The sequence below is a fragment of the Megalobrama amblycephala genome, linkage group LG24 (assembly GCF_018812025.1).
Source record: "Megalobrama amblycephala isolate DHTTF-2021 linkage group LG24, ASM1881202v1, whole genome shotgun sequence".
NCBI classification, from domain to species: Eukaryota; Metazoa; Chordata; class Actinopteri; order Cypriniformes; family Xenocyprididae; genus Megalobrama; species Megalobrama amblycephala.
The window spans coordinates 7,658,674-7,676,673 of record NC_063067.1 but is presented as its reverse complement, the minus strand read 5'-3'; the positions used below and the strand labels follow the sequence as shown (position 1 = coordinate 7,676,673).

Sequence of the window (18,000 nt, the reverse complement as noted above, 5' to 3'; positions counted from 1 at the left end):
GCAGGGTTTATGTAAATTTTAGGGTTAATAATGTCAGTAACCCGGGAAGAAGCTTGTTGTAGTCCCTACCAGCTGTTTGTTGTAGTCCTTAAACAGCGAATTCTTTAAAAGAAAATATCTCCCTTTGCATTGAACTTTGAGCGTTGTAACTTTTCAGATGTTGTTTATGCTCAAACAGCAACATTACACACTAACTAAAGTTAAAAAAAGTGAAATCATAATCAACCACCCCTTTAAGGAATATCATTTTTTCCCCCCATGTTTTAATTTAGTAAATCTCTGTTGTGCAGAACTTTGGCAAAAATTAAAAGGATAAAAGTTGTTACATTTTCATTTGATTACATTTTAAAACATTAATTAAATTGTTAGTTTTATGCATTCATTTGATTACCACCGTTTTTGTAATAAGTTGATAATCTAATCCATAATCAATTATTTAATTTAACTGATTAGACATGTTTTTGATCATTGAAGTTTGAATAATGAAAAACAAATGGTTTTGTTTTATAACCATTCCATTGTTTTATAACCATTTGTTTTCATTCATTTAACAGTCATTTTAACTGATGATGATGATGATGATAATAATAATAATAGATTTATTTTTATTTTATTTTTTTCTGAGACAGTTATCATACTGTTAAAATCTCATACCATTACAACCCTATTCAAAATTTATCTTTTTTAATTTTACATCATCTTAAAAAGTCAAAAGCACAAATCTTGCACATTTTTACATAAATAAACAACTAAAGGCCGCATCTTGTGTGAACGGCCCCTAAGCAAAGTAAAGTTATCTCTATAGAAATGCCAATTGTTTGCAGATGCCACTTGGTTTGATATTTTATTATCAAATGGAATTGAATTCACACATTAAATGACGCTTGAGTACAAAAGCTCACCTGTCAGCACAGCACTTATGCAGGAGTTGAGTAAAGATATACCGACAGAAACAGCAGATAGATTTGCACCGATCATCTGATGACATAAAACTGAAATCTAAAGGACGTCGGATCCATGTTCTGCCAAGCTTTTAAATGTAAGGGCAAAAGAAGGACGTGGTGCTTTGATGAAGTTTCTTTGTCCCTTTGAACCAATTTGAAAGCAGGAGAAAGTCAATTTTTTTATACATATTTCTGGGTTTAATCTCTCGTTCAGCACTGTGCCTTTGGTTCCTGGTGGGATTGGATGAAGTTTAAATGTTAGCTCAGTGGGTGTGGGCTCTCTGCTCTTCCTGCCCTTTGATGCCTGCCACCCTCAGTCTGTATGTCAAAAACAGAGAAAAACACATAGATAGAGAGTAAATGTGTGAGAAAAAGAGAGGACGACAAAGGTTATATGTAATGGTGGCTTTAATATGCTTAACAAATCTTTTAGCATGCTAATTAATAATCAGGGGGTCGGGTTTTTGAGTTTTCACTACAAAGCAACCGTTTGAGTGAAAACAGCTTAGCTGAGAAGAGATAGACAGATTGACAGAGAGAGAAGAGAATGAACAGGATGCGGAGTAGACAGGAGGAGGAAGTGGAAATACCATCTTTTATACACATGGCTGCCATAAGGAGACCGTGTCCAAAGGACCTGCTGATTTCAGATGAGTTTTTAGATTTGCGCACAGTGCTTGAAAGATAAATGGAAAATAGCTTATGGCTACTTTGCTCCTTGGTGGCATGAATGAAGAGAAATTCTTAAATGGATAGCAAAATAAATAAATAAAATTCTGTCATCATTTACTCACCCTCATGCCATTCCAAACTTGTATAACTTTCTTACTTGGATCAAGGAGAATTTATACCATATATATACAGTACAGTCCAAAAGTTTGGAACCACTAAGATTTTTAAATGTTTTTAAAAGAAGTTTCGTCTGCTCACCAAGGCTACATTTATTTAATTAAAAATACAGTAAAAAAACAGTAATATTGTGAAATATTATTACAATTTAAAATAACTGTGTACTATTTAAATATATTTAACAAAGTAATTTATTCCTGTGATGCAAAGCTGAATTTTCAGCATCGTTACTCCAGTCTTCAGTGTCACATGATCCTTCAGAAATCATTCTAATATGCTGATTTGCTGCTCAAGAAACATTTATGATTATTTTCAATGTTGAAAACAGTTGTGTACTTTTTTTTTCAGGATTCCTTGATGAATAGAAAGTTCAAAAGAACAGCATTTATTTGAAATACAAAGCTTCTGTAGCATTATACACTACCGTTCAAAAGTTTGGGGTCAGTAAGAATTTTTATTTTTATTTTTTTTGAAAAGAAATTAAAGAAATGAATACTTTTATTCGGCAGGGATGCATTAAATCAATCAAAAGTGGCAGTAAAGACATTTATAATGTTACAAAAGATTAGATTTCAGATAAACACTGTTCTTTTGAACTTTCTATTCATCAAATAATCCTGAAAAAAAATATTGTACACAAATATTTTGTACAATTGTACACATTAAATGTTTCTTGAGCAGCAGATCAGCTTATTAGAATGATTTCTGAAGGATCATGTGACACTGAAGACTGGAGTAATGATGCTGAAAATTCAGCTTTGCCATCACAGGAATAAATTACTTTGTGAAATATATTCAAATAGAAAACAGGTATTTTAAATTGTAATAATATTTCACAATATTACTGTTTTTTACTGTATTTTTAATTAAATAAATGTAGCCTTGGTGAGCAGACGAAACTTCTTTTAAAAACATTAAAAATCTTAGTGGTTCCAAACTTTTGGACTGTACTGTATGCATTAGGGCTGTCAATCGATTAAAAATTTTAATCTAATTAATTGCATACTCTGTGATTAATTAATCTAAATTAATCGCATACATAATTTTTGCTGTGAAAGTATTAAATATTTCAATTCAAATGAATCAATGCAGGGTTTTTCCTGGGTCAAAAATGGTCTTCGGTGGTGACAGACATGGTCATCCACACAAACAGTAAAAAGTGCCCTACCCACATGATCTGCAAGCCCGATACTGACAATAAAGTACCCGTCACTCTCACTGTAATTCTTTCTTGCCCTCTTTGCAAAAAAAAAAAAAAAAAAAAAAGTGATTTTATAGCTTTGTAAGAGAAGATGCTTTTTTGCTAAACCTGAAAGGTATTAAAAAGTAGCATTTAGAAGTTATATTAATTAATAATATAATTTTCTACCATATACAATTGAATGCACCTAGATAACAACAATTGCTTTGTTCTGGTTTCACCTCACTCCAGACTAAACTAACTGATTTTATAGGTAGGCCTAATTTACTACACATTGTCATTTAAATAACCTGAAAATATTGTGGATTATTAAGGCTAATTTTACAAACCACTCTTGCTAAATGGGGTAAGCACCATAGACTGTAAAAAAATATGGACGTAGTGTCCGTGACGTCACCCATAGAATTCTGAACAGCAGTTTTGACGCGTAAATGAGGCCGCGGCCATCTTAGCTGCACGTGACCGCACGTCACTCACGGATAACTGAAAATGGGCAAAGAGGCGGGACGAAGTTTGAGCCCATGCGACTTGTTGCTGAAACCACGCCCGCCCTAGCCATCTATCTTAGATACTATCTAAAATATTAATAAAGATAGCAATATCATTAGAAAGTACTAAAGGATTACTGTCAATCTACGGTGATTTTTTTACGATAACGTTATAGATGCTCCAACACCAGTAGGCTAATTAATTTGTGTGGGGTGTGCAAATAACACAAATCAAATAGGATTTCATACCTTTATAATGAAATAGAGATCGCGAGATGAATCCAATCCGTGGCACTTGGGTAAAATATATGTACAAGATGTATATCTCTCAAATGTTCTCTCAAACTAATGAGCACGTATCCAAAGTATAATTTTTCAAAATAGTGCAGCAGTTTTAGTTATATCCAAGCAGTGCTGTCGGAGTTGTATATCCTCCTGGTATTGTCATTGTAGTAAATCTCAGGAACAAAACTTTTAGCCAATGCCATGACGATCCAACAACGTGTGTTCCGCATGCGAGCACATGTACACAGACTGACATCTGTCTCGAGTATGCAGCAAGCCATATATTGTATAAAATAATACAGAAAAAAGCACAAATACGACTGAGATGCCAAATTCAGCGGCTGAAATGAGCTGCTGAGGTAACATGACGGCTCACAGACAGCAGCGGCATACCTGTCACTCAAGTGACCACGCCCTTAATTATGCAGAACTTTAAGGCTTAATATAATTTAAACAGATGAGCTATAAAAAAAATTCACCCCCCTCAGAGTTGTCATGAAGGGCAAAATTCACAGTATAGACCAAAACCACAATATGAACCAGACTGTAAACATGTTTTTTTCTGCTGTAAACTTGGCTAATTTAACATGATGGTCAATGAGATTCTGCTCACTTCTGCAGCCTGTCCCTAGCGGCCAGTCGATGAATTGCAGTTTAATTCACTTCCGTATTGGCTTCACGAGAAACAGGGGGAGGTTGGAGGGGGTTGCCGCTTGGTAAGCACACTTATGTTCTCATTTCAGAGTTGTTCGAGTAAATGATTCATTATAGACCGTGTGGACAAATCAGTTGTTGTCATGATTCATTCAAATGAATCTGTTCAAATGAGTCATTAGGTCGCAAATTGGACATTAGCGGACGTTGACGCGTTGCGTGCGAATCGCGACTGTTATTAGGACATCGCAAAAGATTTGTCAACACAGAAAACACTTCACCACTGGATAGGATTTTCTTTTTGTTTACTGAAAGTGTGGTTTATGTCAGCTGCACGTGCAGGGCGCCTGTCAGAGAAGATGAGGTGATGTTCTTTTGAGCACTATTCACACCCAGCGGTTATTCAGGAAAAACATTCTCCGAATGCGCCTCGTGAAACATGGATTCGCTCTTACGAACTTTTAGCGTTGTGTCAGTTGATTTAGATTATTATGTTCGAGGTAGAGAGAGTGCAAAGACGGTGCTTACTTTGAAGAAGAAGAGAGCTCGCGCGCACGAGGGAGGAGCTCTGATCGTTCTGTCCGTCAGCGCAGCAGTCGTCTCCCTCCTTCATTTTACAGTCGAATGGTGGCTAGAACGGCTCCAGGTTCAAAGGTCAATACGGAATGGATTAATCTGCGTTATTTTTTTTTAACGCGTTATTTTTTCTCAGATTAATTAATCGAAATTAACGTGTTATTTTGACAGCCCTAATATATACATATACATATATACATATATATATATTATATATATATATATATATATATATATATATATATATATATATATATATATATATATATATATAACGTTACACAATAATCCCATTAAAATCTAAGTGATAAATGAGTTAGGTCAAAAGTCATCTAAAAGTCATCTAAAAGCAGGGACGTGCACAGGAATTTTGAGGGGCAGTTGCTCTGACCTAAAAACACTTTTTTGTAATGCCAACACTTTTTTGTAATGCCTCGTTTTTGTTTTTATTTCAGTTAACGACGATGTTTTTTCCCACCTAGTTTTCGTTTTTTCGTTCGTTTTCGTTAACGATTATAACCTTACTCACCTTTCCGACAACGTTAAGTCGTCTCACCCGACAACCGCGACAGTCTCCTTCTAGTGCCGCTCATGCAGGCTCAGCTCAGGTGCCGGTCGCGTGCAGCGCTGCAGCCACGTAAACAGAGTTTGCCCTTCCCCTACTGACTTTCACTTTCGGACGGGTGCCCGAATATGGAAGTGAATGAGGCTTTGCGATTTTTTTTTTTAATCTAGGCCTACGTGAAATTCTGCATCCATTGTACGATTTTTTTATTTATTTTTTTCCACCTCGGAAGGGCAACGTGAGTCGAGAAGGGCATATGGGCAGTTGCCCGGGCAACCTGAGCAACCCCCCTGTGCACGTCCCTGTCTAAAAGTAGTCCGAATATATTACCTAAAATTAGTAATCTAGATAATGTTACTACTAAAATTTTCATCATGTAATTTGTAATCAGTAACGGACTACAATTTGCAAGTAATCCACCCAGCACTGTTTATGGGTAAGCTATCCTTTTGAATGAAAATATACAGAAACTCTCAACCTATTTACAGTACATTACCATATCACAGTTTCCATGAAATTATTACGCAGCACAACTGTTTTCAACGTTGATGTTTCTTGAGCACAAAATCAGCATATTAGAATGATTTCTGAAGGATCATGTGACACTTAAGTAATGATACTAAAAATTCATCCATTACACAACAGTTATTTTAAATGGTAATAATATTTTGCAATATTACTGTTTTTACTGTATTGTCTTGAGCATAAGAGACATAATGCTCAAAAACATTTTACCCATCCACTCAAGCCTCAGTTAGGAAATTAACTATAGACCAGATTTCATTGGAGTCTGTCGATAGGAACACTATCCGAACACCAAAGTCGATTATTCTGCTTTTACAGCTTTTTAAAATTAGTTTCTTTCTCCAGTCCTCCGTTAGTTACTATCAACCGCTTGCACCTTTTCTCTTTCATTTCTTATAATTTTTTCTCTAATGCTTAACCTGCTGACACTATTCAAATGAACCCTTCATGTAAGCCCTCCATCAGTACCAATATAATGTCCAGAAAGGTGGTATTTACAGTCACAATGGTTAAAGAAATGAGAGTGAGGAGGAGGGTGCTGTCACTTTAAAAAAAGAACAATGATGTTTAAGCAGAACTATAAAGATATTTTCATGAATATTAAAAGGAGTCTTGCAGTTGTGCATGTTTGATCTTATCAAAGCACCGTCTGATGTCAATGATGTCAAATACAGATGAACCAAGCTGCAACATTTTTGAGATCTGAGAGCAATGAAACATTTTCAAATAATGAACAAAAAACTGGCATGAGGATGAATAAATGACAGAATATCCAATTTTCCAACACTTTTTCGTTTCTATACAGATGAATAGAGCCAGTGACTTCTCTTTTTGCACTTCTGAGCTCATCTATGGTTCTGCTGGACTCTCACCGGCTGTCCTTCACATCTGGCCATCTGAAGCAGCTCCCATCCCACTCACGGCTGACTGATCTGACTGTACTGAAAAACTTGTTCTGTGGCCATGAAAACTACATGTGGGCATCCCAGACTACATCTCTAAAACACAGACAGGTGAGAGTGTTCAGACTGACACAGAGGCCACTGAGACCACACATATACACGGCCAAAACTATCACTTTTTTCCTGTTTACATATACTATCCATTTTGTGAGAAAAAATGTTTACGTAATCCAAATCATTGTTACATCAAAAATAGCATTGAAAGGATACTATTTCAAACTGTTTCTAGAGGATTGTGGATGTGTGCATCCCTGCATGCTGTATATGGTAATTTTATCCACAACCCCTTGCACAGTGGAAGTTTCAATAGTTCTTTTTCAAATTTCAGTTGTAGACAAGTGACAAGGAGTGTGATGCTGATGTTGTCACAGCAGACATTAAAGGGTTAGTTCACCCAAAAATGAAATTTCTGTCATTAATTACTCACCCTCATGTCATTCCACACCCGTAAGACCTTCGTTCATTTTCAGAACACAAAATAACAAAATCATAAAATCCGATGGCTCAGTGAGGCCTCCATTGCCAGCAAGATAATTAACACTTTCAGTGCCCAGAAAGCTAACGAAAGTCTTACGTGTGAGAAACGACATGAGGGTGAGTAATTAATGACAGAATTTTCATTTTTGGGTGAACTAACCCTTTAAATTCATGAACCTGAATGTTAAAGTCGTCATATGAGGAATCAATTTTTTCTTGATCTTGAAAAATTTACTTCAAAAATAAGCTTCAAAAATTACTTTTCCTGTACTTCCACAACTTTCTGACACAGTCAGAAAATGAAGACAACACGACCATGTTTACTCAGTGACACTTAAGTAATCAGAAACTTGGCCCGCCTAATATGGCAATATGCATTATTGCCATTTAGCATTAAACAGGGTTCTTAAAGCTTTTTTCTGCATATTTTTTGACCTTCAACCTGCCCAGGGACAGCAGATAAAAGTTAGCCATTGGCTAAATTTGGCACATTTGCATCGTGATGTTTGATAAATGTTTCCTGTAAGTAAGTAGCCTAAATAAATATTTTTTCTTACAGACTTAGGCCACATCCACGCGAAGCCAGAGCTTTCCCTATCCGATGGTTTTTTCCTCAAATAATATCTGTGTACACACGAAACCACTAAAACAGACTGAAAACGATGTAGCATACATGCCAGTCCAGTATGTGGAGCTGTAATTCTGCCACAGAGATACACTAAAAACAGAAAAGACTTGGAGCATGCGCATAAACCAACCATTGTTGTTGTTGCTGTTACATGACGTAGCGGTGTCTGACTAGGGTCGAGACGTGGGGTGATGACATCTTCATTTCACAAAATATATGGATTGACTGTACACACGAAACGCAACGGTGTCATTTTTAGATTTATCCACTCTGGGACCCAGTTTTAAAAAAAAAAAAAAAAAAAAAAAAAAAAAAAAGCGGTTTCAGGCTCCTAAAACGCCGATGTTACAGTAGCTGGTGTATAAAGCACACGACGAGGAGATATAGTCCAAACAAGTCTTTTACTAGATAATCCACAGGAGAGTACAGGAACATACACCAACATATACATGAACAATACTACATAGGAAAGAGTTTATATACACAGAGACATGAGGGGATGATTGGACACAGCTGAACGTGAGGGGAAGATGAAGAAGAGATGGTGCCGATGGTGTAGGAGGCGGTTCGGGAGGCGGATGGCTATCCGGGAGGAGGCGAAGTGCAGGAGTCCAGGGAGGTGCAGATGATGAAATCCAGGGAGGTGCAGATGGTGGTGAAGACCAGGTGGTAGCCTTGAGCAGAGGAGTCCAGGTGTTGCTCCAGGCCACAGCCAGGATGGCGACCCATGGCGGCGTTGCTGGAGGGAGGAGCCGAGGTTGTGAATCACTCCAAACAACCTTGGGGAGGCATGGAAGTAGCGCAGCCGATGTAGAGGGATCCTTGGGCGAAGACAGAGAGCCGAAGGAGCGGAGTGATGCCAATGACCTCTGAGTCCACGACGAAGTCGAAGAGGCGGCCCCCCGAGGCAGCAGCAGGGTACCGGAGGACTGAGGTGGAGCTGGAATGACTGAGGGCCGAGGCGGAGTCTGAGGGAAGGCGGAGCCCAACGGAGCCGTAGGGGTGGAGGGTCCGAACGACCCGTAGGTCCGTAGCGAAGTGATGGCGAAGTCTGACCTAGGCGGAGTCGCAGGACGGAGGGAGTCCAGTGGAGCCGAACGCTCGATGGTCACTGCTGTAGACGAGGGTAGCAGGAGCAGAGACGGAGGAGCCAGGACGATGAGTCGAGGTGTAACGACGTGACCTGAGGCCGGAGGCGGAGCCGCAGGATCCTCATCGCCTGAGGCTGGCTCACAGCAGGCCCCAGGTGTAGCCACACCACAGAGGAGGCTGGTGTAGAGCTGAGGGCGTGATGTGAGACAGCGAAGGCTGGGTAACAGGCAAGGTTGTGGGCTGGAGAACAGGCAGAAAAACAGAGGGACTAGAACAAACAAAGTCATTATCAGGGTTTTGGAGAGGAGGTGGGAAAGGGAGGCTGGGCCATTCATCCAAAATGGAAATGACAGTTTCAGGAGGAATTAACTGAGGTAAGGAATCCTCTCCAAAGTCATAACAGTCCATAGTGCTTGCCTGGAACTCACGGTCAGTGGCGGCAGTGTGGGCGGGGCTCCCTTCCAACCCCTCGTCTTCCACACTGTCTCCCTCGGCGATGGTAACAGCATACTCACACACCTGGTCAGACATGCTGGGCTCCATCTCCATGGCGATGTTACACTCAGTCATTCCGCTGGCCGCTGGCTCCTGCATCGTGGTGGAGGCGGGCTCTCTGTCTTCGGTGGGGTCGCGCTGTCCTTCCACGCCGTCTGATGGTTCCTGGCTGGGCACTGGTGTGGGAGTGGGACTGGTGTCGTTGTTGCAGAAATCCACGGTCATTGAGGATTGATGGTCACACATGACGCCAGTACCCACTCCACGTATTCAGAGAAGCTCCCTTGAGGCCCTTCCCCGGACAGCTGCGCCTTGGTGGCGGTCTTCAGGCCGGCAAACAGAAAGTTGCAAAGGCTGCTGTCCGGGAAATGTGTCGATGGTACTAGAAACAGAAAGTCGTTCAAATGTTCCTCGAGGGAGCGGTCCTTCTGCTCAAGGCAGATTAACAGAAATGCGGGAGTGTACATAGTGATGGGTACGAGAAGTGAAACACAAAAAAACACTGACACGGAAAACAACAAACAAAACACACGCCGCAATCTGTCTAACTGTTTTGGTCCGGTATTCTGTTACAGTAGCTGGTGTATAAAGCGCACGACGAGGAGATATAGTCCAAACAAGTCTTTTACTAGATAATCCACAGGAGAGTACAGGAACATACACCAACATATACATGAACAATACTACATAGGAAACACAGGGTTTATATACACAGAGACATGAGGGGATGATTGGACACAGCTGAACGTGATTAAGGTGATCAGTAACCATGGTGAGTGACTAGTGGCGGGAAATGGAACAACAACAACAAGTCCAGAATGAGTTCAAAACAGAGTGTACATGTAACATGCATACACCTAAACGCATCTGCGAACAATTCATCCATGGGCGTTTCATTTTTCAAAAATCTTTTGATCTCGTAATGTTTAATCTAAATGCCATAACTGGAATTTGTGGTGAAAACTAACAGGTTTCTCTCTGGTGATGTATGCAGAACTTAATTTTGTTCAGACCCCATCCCTGTTATCTCACATTCTTCTGACACAACTTTTCAGTGCAATGCCCACATCTCAAAATCCAATCAACAACCACTGCACAGAACCAAGTCTCCACCCTACATTTCTACTTTTTTGACAATCTGTTACACTATCACATCACAATACAGAAGAAAATATCTGTTACTACTTCCATTTCATTGCAAGTTTAAAGACATTTTTGGTCTCAAATTTGAAGTCCAAGTCAACTCTCAAGGACATTTTTCTGTAAATTAAGAACATTGAGCTTCCATCTTTGCTATAAGCTCATGTAGAATCATCTGCGATACTGTTGGAGGGACCAAGATGAGTTCCCAGTGAACACAAAAATGAATTGCCTCAGAATACTAAAAAAGGATGAAGGAACCCTAGTCTTTGACAGAGAATCAAATGGACATTTTTTATTCTGTCTGTTCCCATCCGTCTCCCTCTCTGTGCCCACCCTCCACTGCCCTTTATTTTTATCTCCACCGATGCGCTTGCGGCAATGTGACTTTGTCTTATTTCACGTCCAAAGATCGCCATTGCAACACTACTGCCGACAGCTAAATAGTCAAAAGTGATCCAAACAAAAGATGAAATGTACAAAGGAGAAAAAAACAAGCCTTTGATGTACACTATTCATTCATGTGCCGTGGCGGTACGACAGACCAAAGCCTATCTGTAGTGCGGGACCTGACTGAGCAATAAATTGTGGGTTAAAAACTCATCATCCTCAAGGTTGGAAATGTGAGTTCCTCAAGTACTTGTACTGGGCCCCATGCAACTCTCATAGGAGGCTTGTAGGAATGTACGACTAGATACCTGACCAGCTCTCACCTATCCATGTTACCATGCAGGTCCATTAATGACTCCACCATGGGCAGCCCTGGAGGCTCTTGGCACTGCTGCGCTGGCTTTATTGACTGTTCTGACATGCGGAGGTCTCAAGAGGGGTGCTGGGGAGAGCAGTGAGTCACACAGCTGCAGGGCCAATGTGACAGGCCTGACAGACACATACTCTCCATGCAGAAAGAGAAAGCATGCATTCGGTCTAGGAGATTAGCCCACAGATGCATTCAGCCACCATGTCTCTGTAAATCTATGCAATATGTCTTGAGGAGACTGGCTATGCCATCCCGCAAGCGACTTTGCGGTAAATGCAATTAGCATTAGGAATTTATAGGCTCCTGTCACACGTTCACTAGCCCCTATCACTTCCTGTAAAAGAAAAATAAGGTTTATCCTCCTATACAATGATATATATATATATATTACACACACATACACACCAGTTACTTCTGGTCCTCAAATCAAATTGGCTGAGAGGTCTTTCCAGCCATGCAATATTCTGCCAGTATCACCACGGGAACTGTTTCTTCATTTGTATTACTCCGCTTGCAGCATTTCTCACAGCGAGTGTCATGACGTAGAGCAAAAACACTATAATTTTACAAATACTATTGCTGTTGTATGTAGTTTTTAGAGGGTTTTTTTAGGCAAGAATGATGTTTAAACTTCAAATATGCAGTTTATTTATAAAGAGTGCCCATTTGAAAATTTGCTCCAACGTTTTCGGAGACGTGAGCTCCAGGGTATCAGCGGCCGTTCAGCGCACACATACCCCGCCAAGAACAGCCTTACCTCGACAAGTTTTTCTGGAATTTGCTGCTGGCTCTGATGTCTCTATCGTGGTTAAACATGAGATATCATTCGTTTTTGGTATATCTAACAGGCAATCTTTGGTCTCATTAATTTATTATTTGCTCCAGTGCAGATTTGGCTGAGGGCAAATATAGAGCTATATCGCACTCCTACTCGTGTGATATTGCTCATAACACTGAATCATTACACACACAGATTCATTGAACTACTGCGTTTGCTCTTATGCGCAATCATTCATTCAGTTTTGCCTAGTTGTTTGTAACTTTGTTGGCAGAGAAAAAATAGATAAAGTAACTGGCTATATTGTGTCTAAAATATAAGTTAAAAATGATTAATGTCTGAAATCAAACAACTAATTTCAGATATTTCCTCACCCTAAACTCAAGCGATTGGTTAGGCCTATAGGTCAGGGTCAAGATGCATAAGAAAGAGATGCATTTTACAATTCTCAGGGAAACACACCTACGAACTGCATATAGAAAGTACTTCAAACATTAAAGGATTAGTTCACTTTAGAATGAAAATTACCCCAAGGCTTACTCACCCTTAAAGGGTTAGTTCACCCAAAAATGAAAATTCTATCATTTATTACTCACCCTTATGCCGTTCCACACCCGTAAGACCCGTTAATCTTCGGAACACAAATTAAGATATTTTAGTTGAAATCCGATGGCTCCGTGAGGCTTTCATAGGGAGCAATGACACTTCCTCTCTCAAGATCCATAAAGGTACTAAAAACACATTTAAATCAGTTCATGTGAGTACAGTGGCTCAATATTAATATTATAAAGCAACGATAATATTTTTGGTGCGCCAAAAAACCCCAAAATAACGACTTATTTAGTGATGGCCAATTTCAAAACACCGCTTCAGGAAGGTTCGGAGCATAATGAATCAGTGTATCGAATCATGATTCGTATCGCGTGTCAAACTGCCAACAGCTGAAATCACGTGACTTTGGCGCTCCGAACAGCAGACTCTAAAACAGTGGTCGCCAACCCGTCGATCGCGATCGACTGGTCGATCTTTATCACTGTTCCAGTAGCTCGCGAAAATAACAGAAAAATGAGTACAAAAATACATTACATTTCTCCAGTCTTTGTACTGTATTTTTGTATTTATTTTTATGTTAATTTCTGGAGCTACTGGGACAGACAGATAAAGGTAAATAGCCCACATTATGTCTGAGTCTGTAAAACGGCCGATAACAAGAGGCCAGAGACGCTGAAGACGGACGCGAAGAGGAGAAAATTCTGTAACTTAGCAGGCAGAGCAGCTCACTGTTCACGATGCTTGAAATATAGGAAGAAAATATAAATATTGAATTGGGAGTGAGGGATTATGAATTCATCTCTAAAAGGAGATCAATCTTCAGGAAGATTTCGATGGCAATGGCATTTTATTTTCCTCTTACCTCCGAAAAAAGTAGCTATAATTATTAGCGCATTTCAGCTTTGTTTACAGCGGTAACCAAGGAAACGCTGTTTCACTGCTGCTCCATAAGCGCCACCTGCTGTCAGAGAGTGAATCTGCGTCTCATTCAGCCTGCTGTTTTTGTTTCATGCTTTTTTTTGTGTGTGTAGCATTTATAATTTCACAAAGATAAAGTCAGACCGTTCTGTTTTTGCTTTAAATCTTGAAATTAAATCTAATTCAAATAAAAAAACAACTGCTCATGCAACGTGCGTAGCATCTTTGTTTGGATTGTGATTAAAAAGCAGTGGTTCCCTCTAATTTGAAATGGCTATGTATTTTTGTTTATTATAATAATATTAATAATAAAATATCTGCAACCAGTATCAGAATCGGCCAATTTGCTTGTAAAAATAAATAAATAAATCAGAATCTACATTGACCACGAAAAAAATACTAAATACAATCTGGGCTGTCTTTTTCTATCAAGTAGATCTTGTCTTTCAAAAAGGTCAAGGTCAGGGATCTTGGGCTTAAAAAGGTTGGTGACCACTGCTCTAAAAGATTAACGAAGGTCTTACGGGTGTGGAATGGCATGAGGGTGAGTAATAAATGACAGAATTTTCATTTTTGATTTAATCCATCCTATGAACACAATCGGAGTTATATTAATAAATATCCTGACGCATCCGAGCTTTATAATGGCAGTGAACGGAACCAGTGAGTATGAGCTGAAGAAAGTGCATCCATCCATCATAAACGTACTCCATACGGCTCCGGGGGGTTAATAAGGGCCTTCTGAAGTGAAGCGATGCCTTTTTGTTAGACAAATATCCATATTTAACAAGTTATAAAGTAAAATATTTAGCTTCAACCAGACCGCCTTCCGTATTCAATTTACGAAAAAAGTGTAATGCCTCTCGCAGTTTAAAATACTTACGCTACGCCTTCCGCATTCAACTTAAGGAAAAAGCGTAACTGACACGACGACGGTTCTTGAGTTTCAAACTCGTTGCCCCCGTTCACTGCCATTATAAAGCTTGGATGCATCAGGATATTTATTAATATAACTCAGATTGTGTTCATCAGAAAGAAAATAGTCATATACACCTAGGATGGCTTCAGGGTGAGTAAATCTTTTTCATTTTAAAGTGAACTAATCCTTTAAATTTGTTTGTGCTTTAGTAAATATAAACATAAAATGGCATTTGCAACCCATGTTACTTCCATAAGGGATATAATTTTAAATGAAAAATAAAAATAGAGAATAACATTTTATCTATTGGGAATTTATGAATTGTGAAAGGTGGCCACTATATGACAGGTGGTTGACAAATAATAGGGATCATTTCATAGGCGAAGCAAGTTATTACACTTTGAGGAAGGACTATGAAGACAAATATGTTTGGTTTGGAATAACATGCACCAGTGAACCGTTCACTATAAGACCAAGTATATGTACCAAGTAAATGGGGTCCATTTTGATTTCATGTTGACTTTAAGGTTGTCATTTAATCAGCGAATTCTTCAAGTAGTACTCACTATAGTACACGAGCCCCACCTTACTGGAGTGCGTTTAGCTGATCAGCCCAATGAGTTTGGTACACAAGTCTGCCTGTGGGCTTCCCTGGGGCCTTCGACTGTCGACTTCATTTAGCCTGTTCCGTTTCCCACGCTGGGAGAAATACACAGTCTCTGGCCTATTGAAGCAGAATGGAAGCAGAAGAAACCACCTTCAGGAGGCTGATTTACCTGGGGCCGTTTCCACGGCAACACACCCCAGGGAGGTCTCGGAGACAAGAGCGAGGATACCCGAGCCCCCACCCCCCCTTTGATTTTATCCAAGGAAAAGACAGAATTTCATGCAATATATACAGAGGAGATGGTGTTTTTCTAGCATGTGAAGGAGGCACGGAGACATACCCTGGATTGTTTTTCCATGCTGATGCACATCCACTAACCTTTTCAGCAAAGATAGTTCATCTCCGTCACTCGTCTCCACTACACTCGCACAGAAGCGCCCTGCAAAGGCCGGGCAGAGAGAAAACACACAGTAATTGCTGTCACACAGTGGCTAGATGTGTTAGCCTGCAGTCCTACACATGTTACAACAGTCTCAAAGACTGTCGTTTATAACGGCAAACGTGGGATGAGTTCAGCCCGTGTCTCGTTTTGTTTTCGTTTTACCTGCAGAGCTGCGGCTTAATGAGAGTACGTTCATTAAAGGAAGTCTTCATTAGAATTGCTTTTATGTTTTGTCAGTGACACTTATTGTGCCGCCCGCTTGTCATCAAGCACAAGTTTATCTACAAATATGCCATTTAGGCTTAGAAAAAGCAATAACCTGTGTGCATCGAAGGATTCGGGGGATAATAGCCTTGTGACAAGACAGGCTGTGGTATGCGTGTCCCATCTGTATGTCTAGCGCCCCACCTGCCCTGTCCTTCTGTCCATCTGCACAAATGCTCGCACACAATCCCATGCTGCCAGAGACAACATACAATGATTAATAAACACAAACACATACAATCCACACCTCTGCACTGGCAATGAGCATTGTAACAAGTGCAACTTTAAAGCTCAAAGAGGTGCTCTTTAATACTGATCACACATTGGAATGAGAGTTTGCAAAGTTGCAAAGTCACACTTTATACTCCAGTGAATATTTCTAATTTTTTAAAAGTCAATTTCTGTATTGACACATAAAGACTTAGCTACAAAAATGGCTAGGAAAAAAAAAAACAGTTTATTTAACACATTGCCCTTTTGTGACAACATGCCCCAATGACTTGACATGCTCACTGTCACAAATTTGATTTGAATGCAAAATATCTTATATATTTTGATAACACCTTAGAAAAAGGTTTAATTGGTTTACGTTAGTTAAAGGGGTCATGAATTGAGAAATTAACATGTTGGCATGTTAGAGGTCATTGTACTATGAAAACATCCTATAAAGTTTCAGAACTCAAAACGTCCTTGTTAGTCCAAAAACAGCTTTTATTGAATCCAAGCTCCAAATTACTTGTTTGGAATTTTGTCACATTATGACATATTAGTGTGACAAAAAAACGCCTCTGAAGTATCAAATCAATTCCTACTTCTACATCACCAAGTCTTTGGCCCCGCCCACTGGCGCGTTAGTGATATACATGATCACTTTACTAAAAATAACATTACCTTCCAAAGGATCCTAATGCTAGGAAAGTGGTTATTTATTTTCAATTATGCGAATGTCTCAATAGAGCATTGTTTGTTTGTTTGGTATGTTTCACTGTGGACTCTTTGGTAAATCAGTCACATTTGCACAGTGAATCTCTTATTTACATCATGTTTGTACTGTTAGCTGTGATGAAAACATTCTCGTAAGAGTGCAGAAATCGAGTGTTGATAAGATCACTGCATTCATGCACTCAACAGACATGTCTGTCTCCGTCTACAATGCTCATCACTGCAACCTTTCATGCTAAGGGAGTAGATCTAAATATAATGCTATAATGAACAATTTTCACTATTAGTTAATCTTGACAGCTGTAATAGTAAAAGATTTCGAGAGAGTACCACATGTAATACTTATTTCATATGCAAAGATGTTAGCCAATCATAGCAGTGGGCGTTTACATTGATGTCTCACAGCAGACACGCCCCTTCAAACTGTGTGTTCAAATCAGAGGGCTAAAATTAGGGTAGAAAATTGCCTTTTATTTCTAATTTACAATTTTGGATGTAAAAATATTACATTATAAGTGGACTTCAGGAAACATTATTAAAATTTAATGCAATTAGTATTATTAACTACATTAATTTAACACTTTTAATGTGAACATAATGTTATTGTTATATACTGATTTAACTGTTCATAATTCATTAAATAAAGTTCATGTATACAACTTGAAATTGTTAAAAGATTATGCACAAACTAAACCAAGATTAATACTGTAAAAGTTCATTGTTAGTTCATGATACCTGGTGTTATCAAATATTTATACCCATATTTCTAATTATTTTTCATCATTGTTTCTTAATTTAAAAATGTTCAGACTCCTAAAACTTGATTCCAGGTTTAATTTAGATTTCATATTTCAGACATTTGGACCACTTTGTGTATTTTCTGTTTTTCCCTCTGCCTCTATTTTTATGTCAGATGGAATGAAAAAGGCAAGCGTTC

The 18,000-nt window shown here is 39.1% G+C and overlaps 2 long non-coding RNA genes across 2 annotated transcripts in view; one reads left to right on the top strand and one right to left on the bottom strand.

The window, feature by feature from the left end:
* Window positions 1-817: 817 nt before the first annotated feature.
* Window positions 818-5,009, bottom strand: LOC125260796. Its single transcript, XR_007183124.1, has 2 exons — window positions 4,950-5,009; window positions 818-1,262 (listed from the first exon to the last, which is right to left on the bottom strand). It is a non-coding gene; the product is annotated as an uncharacterized LOC125260796 (long non-coding RNA).
* Window positions 4,448-18,000, top strand: part of LOC125260797 — a 29,368-nt gene continuing 15,815 nt past the window's right edge. Inside the window, exons 1-2 of the long non-coding RNA XR_007183125.1 lie at window positions 4,448-4,483; window positions 6,893-7,100. This is a non-coding gene — a long non-coding RNA (uncharacterized LOC125260797). The remainder of the gene's footprint in view (window positions 4,484-6,892; window positions 7,101-18,000) is intronic.